This window comes from Dermochelys coriacea, chromosome 24 (genome assembly GCF_009764565.3).
Source record: "Dermochelys coriacea isolate rDerCor1 chromosome 24, rDerCor1.pri.v4, whole genome shotgun sequence".
Classification (NCBI taxonomy): domain Eukaryota; kingdom Metazoa; phylum Chordata; order Testudines; family Dermochelyidae; genus Dermochelys; species Dermochelys coriacea.
In genome coordinates this window covers 12,339,393-12,352,027 of record NC_050091.1, presented here as the reverse complement: position 1 = coordinate 12,352,027, position 12,635 = coordinate 12,339,393, and positions in this window count along the sequence as shown.

The window sequence follows — 12,635 nt, the reverse complement described above, 5'->3', positions numbered from 1 at the left end:
CGCAGAGGCTGGGGACACCTAGAGCATGGGGTTGGGTCCTAGGCAATGTGAATAGGGTTTAAAAATAGTAACCGTGTCACCTGTTAAAATTCTGTTGGTTACCTGTTAAGGAGTTAACATGGGGAACAAGGGGGCTTGTTCCATAAGACTGATGCATATCGGTTAACTGGTTAAACTTTTACATCCCTGTTGGGCCCCAATCATCCTGGCCAATAGCCATTGAGGGACCTGTCCTCCAGGAGCTTATCTAGTTGTAGTTTTGGCCTTCACAACAGCCCATGGCAGTGAGTTCCACAGGTTAACTGCTAACGGAGACATACTTCCTGTTCTTTATTTTAAACCTGCCACCTGTTAGTTTTACTGGTGATCAGAGGTTCTTGTGTCACTTCCTTATTCACTGTCTCCACCCCAGTCATGACTTTAGAGCCCTCCAGCCTATCCCCCCTTCGTCGGCGCCTTTTCCAAGTGGAACGGTCCCAACTGTATTCATCTCTCCTTCTATGGAAGCGGTTCCATCCCTCTCATCCTTTCTGCTGCCCTTCTCAGTTCTAATTTATCCTTTCTGTGATGGGGCAAGCAGATCGCATGCAGTATTCAAGGCGTGGGCCTACCGGGGGTTATACAGAGGCATTATATTTTCTGTCTTCTTATCTCTCCCCTTTCTAATGGCTCCCAGCCTTCTGTTGGCTTTTGCTGGCCGCTGCACATGGAGTGGCTGTTTTCAGAGAATGATTCACAATGACGCCGAGATATTTCTTGAGTGGTAACAGCTAATTTGGACCCCATCATTGTGTGTGCATAGTTGGGACTATGGTTTCCAATGTGCATTACTCTGCACCTATCAGCATAAAATTTGATCTGCCATTGTGTTGCCCAGTCACCCAGTTTGGCAAGATCCCTTTGTAATTCTTCGCTGTTGACTTTGGCCTTAATTGTCTTGAGTAATTTTGTGTCATTGGCAAATTTTACCACCTCACTTTACCCCTTTTTCCAGCTCACTTGTGAATATGTTGAATAAGACTGATCCCAGTACAGAGCGCTGGGGGACCCTGCTATTTACCCCTCTCCACTGTGAAAAATGACCATTTATCCCGACCTTTTGCTTCCTGTCTTTTTTTAACAAGATATTGATCCGGAAAGGACCTGCCCTCTTATCCCACGACTGCTTAGTTTGCTTAAGAGCCTTCGGTGAGGGACTTTGTCAGAGGCTTCCTGACAGTCCATGGACGCTACAGCCACTGGATCCCCCTTGTCCACATGCTTGTTGACGCCTCAGACAATTCTAGTGGACTGGTGAGGCCTGATTTCCCTTCACAAAAGCCGTGTTGACTCTTCCCCAACAAATTGTGTTCATCCCTGTGTCTGAGAATTCTGTTCTTTACTATAGTTTCGATCAGTTTGCCCGGGACTGAAGTCGGGCTCACCAGCCTGGACTTGCCGGGGTCACCTCTGGAGCCTTTTAACGCTGTCAGTCGTCTGGAGGAGATGGTGACCTAAGCGATAGGTTACATACCACAGTTAGCAGTTCTGCCGTTTCACTTTTGAGTTCCTTCAGGACCCTTGGTGAATCCCATCTGGGCCTGGTGACTTATTACTGTTTAGTTCATCGGTTTGTTCCCAACCCTCCTCTACAGACACTTCAATCTGGGACAGTGCCTCAGATTTGTCACCTCAAAAGACTGGCTCAAGTGTGGGAATCTCCCTCAGATCCTCTGCAGCGAAACTGATGGAAAGAATTCATTCACCTTCTCCCCTGTCTTCCTTGCCTGCTCTTTAGCACCTTGCTCCCTCAGGGCCCCACTGCTAGAGGGGGATTTAAAAACAAGTTGCTGTTAGTTTTGGCGTCTCTTGCTAGTTCTTCAAATTCTCCCTCCGCCTGCCCTGTTCCACCTTTGCCATGGATGTGCCAGTGTCTGCTCCTGCCTCCTGTGTGGGGTAAGATGAATTGGCTGTTGGAGGCCTGGCTGTGACTGAACTGGATCAAGGGAAGGTCTGCAAAGCCACAGGGGTCCCCGGTACCGAGCAACCGCTGCTGATCTGCAGGGCTGCTCTCCCCTGGGCCAGCTCGAGAGGGGGAGACTGCGGCTTTTGCTGCAGCGTGGCTGCGTGGGGTGCTAATGACCCCGCTCTGCTGTGCAGGCCCTGCCCCACCCCGCCTGAGGGGCATCAATCCCTGTAGCAGGCATGAAGCCCCTAGCAGCCCGGCTCCCCTGGCCCTGCTGGGCAGAGCTCCAGGGGTGAGGCAGGAGGGCTGCAGCCCAGAGACTCAGTCTGGGAAGTGGGGGGCTGACCCCTGGGGATCTGGCCCATTGGAGGGCCCCTAAGGGGCTGTTGGGGACCAGGGGGCACAGGGCCTGGGGGTCCCTGGCACCCTCCACTCCATTGGCCAAATGGGGGTGTCTCCTGCCCACTCTCCCAAGCTGCCTCTCTCCTAGCCCCACCTCCTGTCCTGTACCTCTGGCTGGGAAATTAGCTCCCCCACATCACTCTCAGAGATGTTACCCCAACCGGGAGGGGGAGAAACTGGGTCAGCTCCCCCTTCCCTGTGTTTGCCAGGAATCGCTCCTGCCAGGCTCCCAGCTTCATCAGCTCCGTTCCTGCCCCACACTCCCTCCCCCTGACTTGGTCTCCCCAAGGGTGGCTCCCTCCCACTGATCTGCACCAGGCCCCGGATCGAGGGCGCTCTGTGGCCATGACCTAGCCCAAGCCATAAGGTAGGGAATGTGGTGGGGGGCAGGTAGAGGAGACCCCTGCCCCTGTCTGAGCATCGCAGAATCGATCCTGGGTTTGTCCGGGAAGGAGCCTGGCAGGGGTGGAGGTGGGTGTCTGGGGGGAGTTGGGGTGACCCTGGCAGTGGGGCCGGGGGGGATCCTGGCAGCCGGGGGGGCGGGGCGGGGCGGGTGGCATAGGCTGGGCGGATCAGTCTAAATGAAGCCTCAGGCGTTGCGGGCGGGGGCTGCTGACGCCGCTTTGGCCACGAGGGGGCAGCAGCCGGGGGTCTGCCATTGTCTCAGCGCTTGCTGTTCGCTGAACAGCCGCCAGGTGGCGCCACCCCTCTATATATTTGTCCCCCCCTCTGTCCCTCGGCACCCACACTCCCCGCCAGGGAGAGAACCCAGGAGTCCTGGTTCCCAGCCCCCCCTGCTGTAACCCACCAGACCCCACTCCCTCCCAGATCCGGGGAGAGAACCCAGGAGTCCTGGTTCCCAGCCCCCCCTGCTGTAACCCACCAGACCCCACTCCCTCCCAGATCCGGGGAGAGAACCCAGGAATCCTGGTTCCCAGCCCCCCCTGCTGTAACCCACCAGACCCCACTCCCTCCCAGATCCGGGGAGAGAACCCAGGAGTCCTGGTTCCCAGCCCCCCCTGCTGTAACCCACCAGACCCCACTCCCTCCCAGATCTGGGGAGAGAACCCAGGAGTCCTGGCTCCCAGCCCCTCCTGCTCTAACCCACCAGACCCCACTCCCTCCCAGATCTGGGGAGAGAATCCAGGAGTCCTGGCTCTTAGCCCCCCTTGCTCTAACCTACCAGACCCTGCTCCCTCCCAGATCCGAGGAGAGAACCCAGGAGTCCTGGCTCCCAGCCCCCCCTGCTGTAACCCACCAGACCCCACTCCCTCCCAGATCTGGGGAGAGAACCCAGGAGTCCTGGCTCCCAGCCCCCCCTGCTGTAACCCACCAGACCCCACTCCCTCCCAGATCTGGGGAGAGAACCCAGGAGTCCTGGCTCCCAGCCCCCCCTGCTGTAACCCACCAGACCCCACTCCCTCCCAGATCTGGGGAGAGAACCCAGGAGTCCTGGCTCCTAGATCCCCTGGCTCTAACCTACCAGACCCTGCTCCCTCCCAGATCCGAGGAGAGAACCCAGGAGTCCTGGCTCCCAGCCCCCCACCACAACCTACCAGACCCTGCTCCCTCCCAGATCTGGGGAGAGAACCCAGGAGTCCTGGCTCCCAGCCCCCCTGCTCTAACCCACCAGACCCCACTCCCTCCCAGATCCGGGGAGAGAACCCAGGAGTCCTGGTTCCCAGCCCCCCTGCTGTAACCCACCAGACCCCACTCCCTCCCAGATCTGGGGAGAGAACCCAGGAGTCCTGGCTCCTAGCCCCCTTTGCTCTAACCTACCAGACCCTGCTCCCTCCCAGATCCGAGGAGAGAACCCAGGAGTCCTGGCTCCCAGCCCCCCCACAACCTACCAGACCCTACTCCCTCCCAGATCCAGGGAGAAAACCCAGGAGTCCTGGATCCCAGCCCCCCCTGCTCTAACCCACCAGACCCCACTCCCTCCCAGATCTGGGGAGAGAACCCAGGAGTCCTGGCTCTTAGCCCCCCTTGCTCTAACCTACCAGACCCTGCTCCCTCCCAGATCAAGGGAGAGAACCCAGGAGTCCTGGCTCCCAGCCCCCCCTGCTCTAACCCACCAGACCCCGCTCCCTCCCAGATCCGGGGAGAGAACCCAGGAGTCCTGGCTCCCAGCCCCCCCCCCACAACCTACCAGACCCTGCTCCCTCCCAGATCCAGGGAGAAAACCCAGGAGTCCTGGCTCCCAGCCCCCCCTGCTCTAACCCACCAGACCCCACTCCCTCCCAGATCTGAGGAGAGAACCCAGGAGTCCTGGCTCCTAGATCCCCTTGCTCTAACCTACCAGACCCTGCTCCCTCCCAGATCCGAGGAGAGAACCCAGGAGTCCTGGCTCCCAGCCCCCCCACAACCTACCAGACCCTGCTCCCTCCCAGATCAAGGGAGAGAACCCAGGAGTCCTGGCTCCCAGCCCCACCTCCGCTCTAACCCCCCAGACCCCCACTCTCCTCCCAGAGCTGGGCAGCCCCCAGCAGTGGTGACCCAAACCTGGCTGGAGCTGTGCCATCCCCTTGGAGAGATGCCCCTCCCCGCCGCTCTGTCAGGACAGGGTGCCAGGGAGTGTCCAAGCCGGGCCTAATGCCAGGGTCCTCATGCCCCCCAGGCAGGTATTGGCCTTACCCCTCTCTAGGAAGCCATGTGGGATCCTGTGGAGATACACTGGGGGGGTCAGGACATGATCCAGATAGAATTCTCCTCTAGGCTAATGAGACCAGGTCATTAGGAAACCACTTTGGAATGTGCCACACAGTGGGAGCCAGGACTCCAGGGTCGCATCCTCAGCTCCAGGACTGGGGTCTGGTGGTTAGAGCAGCGAGGCTGGGAGCCAGGACTCCTGGGTTCTCTCCCCAGCTCTAGGAGGGGTGTGGGGTCTGTGGTTAGAGCAGGGGGGCTGGGAGCCAGGACTCCTGGGTTCTTTCCCAGCTCTGAGAAGGGAGTGGGTCTAGTGGGACGGGGGCTGGAAGCGTTTCCTCTTTCAGCTCAGCGTGGGTGGAAGGTACCACACCGAACATTCAATCATAGCTTTGCGTGGAGACTGCAAAGACCTTGTCCGCCCCCAGCCTACACTGAGTTGGATGGTGGCAAAGAGCATGCTCTATTGGGGTTCAGTTCCTTGCAACTCGGAGTTGGATTTTTCCAGAGGCCACTGTTAATTTCCAGGATCCCCCTCCCACCTTCAAGGCAGCTGCATGCGCGAGGTGTCTGCCTCCTTCCTAGCAGCGGACGTGACCTGCTGTCTGTTTTTTATTAGCCTGGACACAGGCTCTGCGGTCAGGCGCAGGGGCTGGAATGACACACAAAGCATTAGACATGTCAGCAGCAGGCAGGCTGGGCGTGTGAGGATGAATTAACAGTAAACGAACATAGAGACCTTCGGCGAGGGAGCCAGCCTTTCTGCAAGGGGTGGTTTAGCTTTGGGTCCAAAATTCAGGCCGATTTGGGGTGTGATTTGTTTTCCCCCAGGAAATGATTCTCCTGATTCTTTCTGGCCTGTTAGCAGGCGGGGTGGGGTGCCGATGGTCTGGAGCTGCTGGGGTGGCCGTTTCCTTGGGCTCTGTGTTCTTCCCCTGAAAGGAGAATTCCAGGCTATGGCCAGCACTCGACAAACACTACAGAAAAAGGCTCTGGGCCAGGCCCTGCACTGGTGCAAGTCAGCATTTTTCTGCCCGTTTCCCCGGAGCGACACCATCGGCAGACCTGGCTGCATGGTATAAACGCCTCACTGCGTCGTGCACACCAGCTCCAGCCTCACCATCGGATCCTGAGACTATTCTGAGCACTTTTATGCGAGTGTGACACTCTAGCTAATGAACCCCAGTGCTTGCGAAGTGATTTTGCTCTTTCTAAAACCCTGCATTGAATTTTAGTCTTAATTCTTGGTGTTATTGCTGGCAAGTCTTCATTTCCAAGCTTCACTTCATGCCATAATCTCAATTATTGCACAGAACAGTGACACTATGTTGCATGCAGTTCTGATTCTGTGCAATCATTTTAATTATTGCATGCAAATTCTAAACTATCAAAATGCAGACAATGCTTAATTTATGTTGCATGTAATATGGCTTGACTGTAATTATCTCAAATTATCTCCAAACTTCGCTTCCAGTGAGCACAGAAAGATGAATTTATACTGCCTGCAATAAGACAACTTCACATTTGAGCCGAGTCCTTAATGTATGTTACACACACCAGTCTCAATTTTCAACATGCATTACAACATGCACAAATTTTCAATATCATGTTATATAAAATTAATTCTCATTCCCAGAGCACTTGAAGTGAAATCAGTATTGTCATATATATTTTGCGCTAGACCTCAAGCCCAATATGAATCGCACTGAACCCTCTGTTTTCAGACACACACAAGCCCAGTCTTTCTTCCACACCATGATTACAAATACAGCTATTAATTTTCCAGACTGGGAGGAACCCTTTCCCTGATTTTAAGTATTTTACAAAAAATTTAAACTCGGATATATTGCATGTAATACTCAATTCTTGGAATAAAATGTTCTCAATTCTACAATAGTTTATCATGGTCCCAATTATCTTTCAAAGAATACTCTAATTCTCGATCTCGCTATGTACACAGCACTCTCCGTTTATAAATGTATATCACACAAGCCAGTTAGGCCAAAATTTCGTAAGTTGGGGGTGACTACAGTTAAACTGATAAAGCCATATTTTAAAACTGTATTTCACTGACAAAATTTGACTTTCGGAGCACAACTGTAGACAACCAGTTTTGCAAATGTTAGCCTTAATTTCTGCACATAGTACTTCAAATTCTAACGATTCTCTGAATTTAATATATTTGATACTGTACTCTGAATTCTTGCTGATTTTTCCATACATGCAATTCTCTTTATTCTCACTGTGTTAGGGCTAATAAGCTGCTTTCTCAATTTTGCCCAAAATGCTTTAAAATCTTGGCTCATATTCTTCTCAACGTCTCATATCTACTGCATGCAAAAAAAACCCAAACCCAATCTGAATGATTTCTGCCTATCATACTTTTTATTTTCAGTGGAAAATATATCAAATGGTCTTTTGAAATTCTTTGTATATATTGCCGCACAATCCTCTTCATTGTTCTTCAGGTCTATGAAACACGGATGCAGCAACTTCAAGTATTGTGTATAACGGTCTTAATTTCCAACATTCAGGATGCAATTTTGCTCTGATTTTTGGCAAATAATTCTATTAACTCCCAGTATTCACTGCATGTAAAACTAATAATTTTGGCATACAATGATCTCAGTTCTTATCAATTCTCTGGATTATTTTTCATATTCTTCTAACTCTCAAAATAAAGCTCTTAGATTGTATAGAATATTCTTAATACTTCTGCATGTAATACCATTAATTCTTCATATATATTGCATGCAATACTTTCACATATTGCATATTATATCCTTCCACATATTGTATAGAGGATCCTCCCATCTCTTTAATATAAAATCCCCCAAATGTACAGTTAATTATTGTATATAATAATTTAAAATCTATCTTCACTATGGTATTTTTAATTTATGTGTTCTCTTAATTATTTCATATAATAATCTTAAAATCTCACTGGATTTATGCCCTAAACTTCATTTCTAAATTAAAGTTGCACACAACACTTTTAATTGCCACTAATGTATCCGCTCTCATTCTCGAGATGCAATGCATATAATTATTCTGTATAATCCTACTAATTTCCATATGCATCACACACAATAATATTTTTCATATAATCCTTTCATACCAAATATATATGTATATATTGCATACAACACTCAATAGTTATACTAATTGGATATAAAACTTAACTATTGCATAGTATACTCTTAATTATACATATGCATTTCATGCAATTAATTATTTTGCATACAATATTCAATACTAATTGTATCCAACATTCTAACCCTTCCCTATACACCTTGTATGAAATGGTCAGTTCAGAGTGCGTTACCTACAATATTATGGGGGCGGGGGTTGCATAGAGTATTTTGTTCCTCAATATGCATTGCATGAAACAATCTCTTAATTATTTTTGCATATCAAACTCTTAATTTCCAAATAACCCTACATGTAATATTCACAAGCCTAACACACAATATTCTCCTTTCCAAATACATATTGCAAACTATTGACTATAGTTCTTTCAATGTTCAGTATGCATTGTACAAAATGTTCTTCATTGTTTTGGCACAAAAGACACTTAATTTCCAAATTCTTGGGCATTCAATACTCTGAAATTTTGCCACAGTGCTCTCCATTGCCAATCCATATTGCACGCAATATTCAGAATGATGGCATAGAATATTCTTAATTCTAAATATGAATTTCATACAACAGTCTAATTATTTTGTTTCAAACACTCATATCCACTTCAGGCAACATTCTTAAGCCTCACTATATAGCTGGTTATATAGGTTTTATGCTGTATTGTATATAATAATCTGAATTATTGTATGCAATATGTTTAAATCTGAATATGCGTTGCATAAAAATGTCTTGATTATTCTAATGTAATGCTCTTAATTTCCAAAATCTGCACCATGCAATATCATAAAATATTGCACACAATGCTGTTCGCTCCCAAATACATATTGCCAATTACATTCAGAATTATTGCAATTAGTACATCTAATGCTGAATAGGCATTGCATAAACATCTCTGCATTTCTGGCATGTAAAACTTAATTTCCAAAATATCCTGCATGTTGCATTCTCAAATACTGCTCACATGCCCTCCATTTCCAATGTACATTGCAATAATAATTGGAACTATTGTATATAATATTTTTAATTCTGATGGGCATTGCATACACATTTCTTTATTTTTTGGCATATAAAACTTAACTTCCAAAATATCCCAAACACAGCATTCTAAAATACTGCTCACATCCCCTCCACTGCCAATGTATATTGCAAATAACCTTGATATGATTGCATAGAGCACTTTTAATTCTGAATATGCATTGCATAAAAAGTTCTTGGTTATTTTTGGCATGTAAGCTTATTAGTTTCCAAGATATTTTTCATGCGCCATTCTCAAATATTGCACAAATGAGCTCCATTTCCAATGTATATTTCAAGTAACATTCGGTGTCATTGCATGAAGCCCTTTAAATTCTGAATATGCATCAACGTCTCTGGGTTATCTGGCATGTAGGATTCTTAATTTCCAAAACCATCTCCTGTAGGCAGTACTCTGAAATACTGCCTCTGTGCTCTCTGCCCTCAACACAGATTGCTCACAAAAGTGTTGCAGGGAAAACTTGGACTTCGGAGTATCTCTACCGCATGCAAACTCCTCATCACTGTGCAAATGATGCCCTCAATTTTCTCTGTGAAAGTTTGAAGCTGAAAAGCGCGCGAGAGAGCCGGAGTGAGGGGTGCAGCAGGAGAAAAGAGTGTTGTGTTACACAGCCCCCCCTTACACAAACTGTACACACACAACACCCACAGCCATGCAGCCATAAACCCCTAATCCACTCCCCAACATCAGAGCCACAAAAGCACAGCAAACACACAAACACACTCTCCCTTTCCCCCAAAACTTGGCCTCCCCCCTTCCTCCCTCTCCCCTGGGGCTCTCCCCAATCTTGCCCCTCCCCTTCCTCCCCCAAGTCCTGGGATTCCCCCCTTCCTAGCCCTCCCCACTCCTAACCCTGCCCCTCCCCCTCCCCCACCTGCCCTCTCCCCCTATATCCTGGATCTCTCCCTGCCTAACCCTCCCCCACTCCCCTCCCCCTTGCTCACCTGCCCCCGCCCCGCAAGTCCTGGGGACTCCCCCCCTTCCTAACCCTGCCCCTCCACCTTCCTAACCCGCCCCTCCCCCCAGCCCTGCCCCTCCCCCCCAAGCCCTGGGGCTCCCCCTCCCCCACCAGCCCCCCCCGGCCGCCCTCTCCCTCCCTCCACATTCCCGGCTCTTGCTGCCGCCGCCGCCCTGAGCATCCTTCATGCCTGGTGCTGATGCTGCTGCATCCTCCCCGTTGCCAGGGCAACGGCGGCTGGTGGGGGATGATGGAGAGAAGCCGGCGCGCGCCCCGGCTCGCGCTGGTCGCCGCCGCTCCCCCCGCCGGCCCGCGTGTATCTGGGCTGCACCCAAGCGCGCATGGAGGAGTCAGCGTGCGCCCACCGATGGAAGCAGAGGTAGGTGCAGGCTCCGGGCAGCCCCCCGCCTCCGCCTCCTCCCGGCTCCGTGCCTCGCTCGCTCCCATTTAAAAATCTTTAAAACTTTGCATATTAATATCTGCGCTTTGCATAAATCTCCCCCGCGCCGTATTGATTGCAAAATGCTTAATGCAGCAGCCGGCCCGTGGCAGGCGCGCTCACGGCTCGTCTCCTCCTCTGGCCGCGCTGCGCCTGCGATTGTTCCGAGCTCTTTCTTGTCTCGGGCTCGCCGGCTCCTCGCGGGGGGAGCCCGGAGCGGAGCCGCGGGGCCGGGCCGGGCCGGGCCGGGCCGGGCCAGCGCAGGAGGAGCGGGGAATAAACTGGCCCAACGCGGAAAGCGAAGCGGCGGCGGAGTCTCGGCGCTTCCAGCTTTATTTTGATTTTATTTTTCTTGCACTTGCGAAAGGGGCGAGCTTCGCTTCGCTTCGCTTCGCTTCTGCGGCGCGCCCGGAGCGGGGCCGCGGAGCCGGCGGGCTTCCGAGCCGGAGGGTTTGCTGGGCTGGGGGGTAAAAGCCGGGCTGGCGGCGGCGTTTCCGCAAATGCCTCCGGGCTCTGGGCGGAGGATGCCGGAGGTGGAAGGGAAGGAAGAATAGGGAGAAAAGGGGGGGGGGCGTTTGCAAAGCGGCATCTCCGGCGTGGGAATTGTATTGCAATGCTGCGAGAATGTCTGGGGGTCTTTGATCTATTTGGAGGTGATGTGTTGGAGGGGGCTTGCTTTGGTCTTTTGGGGGGCTGTTGCGTTGGAGGGGGCTGTGGTTAATTGGGGGGGTGTTGCGTTGGAGGGGGCAGTGGTTAACTGGGGGGCTGTTGCGTTGGAGGGGGGGCTCTGATGCGGTTTGGAGGGGGGGCTTTGCTGACCCCACGGCTGCAGGTGTTCGTGCGGCGGCACTGGATGCCTGATGCACAGAGCCGGGGGATTGTGGATTGTCCGGAGTGGGGGTGGGGGGGCAATGGCCGGAGGGGGGGCACGGTGGGATGCGGGGGGGGGCAGATGCATTCAGCCAGCGCTGGACTCGCCTTTTGTCCACGGTGAGGAGGGGGGCACCCGGGGCGTATTAATAATGATCAGCACCGTTCGGTTGTTCCTGGGGGGAGCTGTGCCTCCCCCCATGTGCACCGCGGAGCTGGAGGCGGGGGAGAAGAGGAATGATCGGGGATGCCGGAGGGGTGTGGATCTGGGGTGCAAGGGGGAGCAGAGGGTGGATCTGAAGGTGGGGGGGAGGGGAGGAGGAATCTGGCCGTGGGGAGAAAAGGGGAAGAAGGGGCTGTGTCTGGGATGTGAGGGGGGTTCACATTCCCTACTGCCCCTCCTTTCCCTGCCCTTTGTCATATTAAAATTAAATTATTTTGGAGAGAAAATAAAAAAATCAATGAATCCCCTGAGCCCCGAAATCCCCCTGAGCTCCCAAACCCAGAGTCACCTCCAAATCTCCACCCCAAGTCCATGCCCTTCCCAGATCAGCACGCCCCACTGCCCCCACATTCCAGAGGCTGGAGTGTGGGTGGGAGCAGAGGGGGGAGTTGTTGCATTGCCCCCTCCCCAGGGCTGAGTGGGCGGCTCTCCCCCTTCCAGATTTCATTCCTCCTTGTTGGTTCATTGGATCTGGCCTCAGGGCTCATCGAGGCTAGAAATACCAGGTAATGCTGATAGGGCACTGCTGTGGGAAGCTCGCAGCATGGGAGGGTTCCATCTGGGCACTGCTGTGGGAAGCTCACAGCACCAGGGGTGTCCCAGGTCGGCACTGCTGTGGGAAGCTTGCAGCACCAGGGTTCTCCACTGGGCACTGCTGTGGGAAGCTTGCAGCACCAGGGAGGTCCCAGGCAGGCACTGCTGTTGGAAGCTCGCAGCACCAGGAGGGTCCCAGGTGGGCACTGCTGTGGGAAGATCACAGCATCGGGGGGAGTCCCAGGTGGGCATTTCTGTGGGAATCTCACAGCACCGGGGGGGTCCCAGGTGGGCACTGCTGTGGGAAGCTTGTAGCACTGGAGGGTCCCCACTGGCACTGCTGTCTGAAGCTCACAGCGTCGGAGGGTCCCCGCTGGGCACTGCTATGGGACGCTTGCAACACCGAAGCATCCTTGCTGGGCACTGCTGGGGGAAGCTTGC